General features: G+C 47.6%; 1 protein-coding gene across 3 annotated transcripts in view; it reads left to right on the forward strand.

The window, feature by feature from the left end:
* mindy4b (MINDY family member 4B) overlaps window positions 1-3,316 on the forward strand; it is a 92,612-nt gene that overhangs the window by 30,062 nt on the left and 59,234 nt on the right. The gene's annotated exons all lie outside the window — the stretch shown is intronic.

Genomic DNA, 3,316 nt, shown 5'->3' on the forward strand with positions numbered 1-3,316 from the left:
GTTGACAAAGAGACAGGCATAGCTGGGGCCCATATGGGTGCCCATGGCTATCCCTTTGGTCTGGAGGAAGTGGGAGGATTCAAAGGAGAAATTGTTAAGGGTGAGGACTAGTTCAGCCAAACAAATGAGAGTGTCGGTGGAAGGGTACTGGTGGAGATGTTGGGTGAGGAAGAAACAGAGGGCTTGGGGGCCCTGTTCATGGCGGATGGAGGTGTAGAGGGATTGGATATCCATGGTGAAGATGAGGCATTGGGGCCGGGGAAACGGAAGTCTTGGAGGAGGTGGACGTTGTGGGTGGTGTCTCGAACATATGTAGGGAGTTCCTGGACAAGTGGGGATAGGGATAGAGATGAGTTCGGTGGGGCAGGAGCATGCTGAGACAATGGGTCGGCCAGGGTGGTCACGCTTGTGGATCTGGGGAAGGAGGTAGAACCAGGCAGTGCGGGGTTCCCGGACTATGAGGTTAAAAGCTGTGGGTGGGAGATCTCCTGAGGTGATGAGGTTCTGTATGGTCTGGCAGATTATGGTTTCGTGATGGGGGGTGGGGTCATTGTCGAGGGGGCGGTAGGAGAAGGTGTCTTCGAGTTGGCACCTGGCTTCAGCGGTGTAGAGGTCAGTGCGCCAGACTACCACTGCACCCCCTTTATCTGCTGGTTTGATAGTGAGGTTGCGATTGCAGCAGAGGGGGTGGAGGGCTGCGTGTTCTGAGGGTGAGAGGTTGGAGTGGGGGTTGGGAGTAGACAGGTTGAGGCAGATGCTCATGCATTTACTGAGGTTCACTTCTGCAACACAGAGTTTCAGCAAATGATACACTTCAAGAATAATTTAATGCCAAGACCAAATAAATGACTGCAACCACTAATGGAGGCTCATTGGGTAGCACTGTGGTCTGGTATCAGGAGGTTCAGGTTCTGGCCCAACTCCCTAGATTAAGGTACAAGCTCTCAGTGAGCAATCTGTATGAGGGTGTACTGCACTGTCAGAGATGCCTTCTGATGAGGTGTTAAAGTGAGGGCAGGTGGATGTGCAAAGTACTGCAGCATTCCTTCAAATACATCCGGGGTTTTTAGTCTTGTTTTGCACTGATGTGCACCTCATTACCTCTGAACATCGCCCTGAAGCTGAACTCTTTCCTAAGACAGGGATTTCTTGCAATTGGCTGATAATAAAAGTGGGCTGCTTACTTTCTAAGCTACTGACAGGGGTCTCAGACAATTCTTTTCACAGACCTTCCCTTCGCCATGTGAGATCAGGAATTCATACAAATATTTAGCCTCACTAACTCAGCAACTCACCAACTCGCTTTCAACAGCCCTTCCTAACCCACTTTCATGCAAGTGGACGAGGGCTGCAGAATCAAGGGAAAACCCGTCACTGGTAAGTTTCCCTTCCAAGTCGAGCACCATTCTGACTAGGAGCTATATCAGCTTCGTTTCACTGCGACAAAATCGTGGAACTTTCTCACTAATTGTGTTTTGGCTACAGATGCACCAAATGGATTGCAACAGTTAATGATGGGGCCTAAACGCCACTATTTTCCAGGATAATTGCCAGCAATGCTCACAGCCCAAAAATGAATTAAAAATATCACAGATCACAATGGGCGTGATGGAGTTATATCATTGGGCTAGTAATCTAGGGGACCTGGGCTAATACTCCCCATACAATGCTCATCATGGCTCATCCTACCGTGATAGTTGTCAAAGTTTGAATTCAATTGATAAACCTCCAATTCAAATTTGATTTCAGTGATGGTGGCTATGGAAATGCAATTTACATTTGTTGTAAAAACCCATCTGATTCACTCATACCCTTTGGGGGAGGAAATCTGACTTCTTTACCCAATCTGGCCGACCTGAAAGTCCAGATGGAGTGTTCGATTCTTCGCTGCCTGCTGAAAGAGTCGAATGGGTTGTTACTCAGAGGTTAGAGCTTTGGTCATTTTGTTAGTAATGACAAAGATAGCAACCCAAGTGGGAACTACAAATGTATCATGAATGGATAACAAATGAGGCTTACAGACAGTCAAACCTTGGGACGTAGAAACCACATTTTCAGCAAATGATGTCACCCTTGGGTCAAATACAGGCAGTGTCAGTGAAGAGCTGTGGGAAAGCAGCACATAAATGGAAGAGATAGAAGTGTGAGGATTGTAATATGTTAAGTTGTAATGATCTGTAGAAAGATTGAGGTAACCCCACCTGAGTGAGTTTTACACTTGGCCCTCCCACCATATGCATGAAATAAATGATAATTACCTGTTGTTGAAGTCCTCTATCAATTTGTCAAGTTGTATGATAACACGGTCCAGCAAGCCACTCAGTTCAAGGGCAATTAGGGCCAAATACTGCCCTTGCCCGTGATGCCTACATCCCATGAAATAAAAAAAATCACATGGGCACAGGTGGGTTGCATGGTAGCACTGCTGCCTCGGACAACTGTCTGTGTGGAATTTGTACGATCTTCCCTTGTCTGCATGAGCTTCCTCTGGGTGCTCCAGTTTCTTCCCAAGTCTAACAATGTGCAGGTTAGGTGGATTGGGCCATGGGAAATTGCCCGTAGTGTCGAGAGATGTGTAGGCTAGGTGGATAAGCCTCAGGAAATGCAGGGTTACAGGAATAGGGTAGGGGGCAGAGTTTGCGTGGGATGCTCCTCAGAGGAGAAAGTGAGGTCTGCAGATGCTGGAGATCAAAGTTGAAACTTTATTGCTGGAACAGCACAGCAGGTCAGGCAGCATCCAGGGAACAGGAGATTCGACGTTTCGGGCACAGGCCCTTCTTCAGGATGCTCCTCAGAGGGTCAGTGCAGACTTGAATGGCTGAATGGCCTCTTTCTGCACCATAGGGACTCTTATGATTCACTACTGCCAGAAAGAAAATCATCAGGGTCAGGTAAAAAAAAGAGTTGTGCTTTTCTTGTTCTTTGCACACTTGAATTTATTAAATTTAGAAATATTGGATGGGTGTGGCAGGTGCTGTTACAGATGAGTGATCATATCATTAAACCATGCAGTAGAACAGAGTCAACAACTCCATGTCTCAAGCATAGGCGCTGCACAATGTAATGGGGAAGGAGGTGACAGAGGGGGAGGAGTTCATTTGCTGAGCAGGAATTGGGGGAAGGCGGAGACCAAATTGAGAGACACTTTTCAGGAGACACTTTTCAGGAGGCACTTTCAAAATAGGGGTTTCGGGTAAAAGCCCTTCATCAGGAATGGAGGCAGGGAGTTTTCAGGGTGGAGAGATAAATTGGCGGGGGGATGGGGGGCAGGTGCTGGGGAGAAGGCAGGTAGGACTAGATTAGGTTGGGATATCTG

The sequence above is a fragment of the Chiloscyllium plagiosum genome, chromosome 13 (genome assembly GCF_004010195.1).
Source record: "Chiloscyllium plagiosum isolate BGI_BamShark_2017 chromosome 13, ASM401019v2, whole genome shotgun sequence".
Classification (NCBI taxonomy): Eukaryota; Metazoa; Chordata; class Chondrichthyes; order Orectolobiformes; family Hemiscylliidae; genus Chiloscyllium; species Chiloscyllium plagiosum.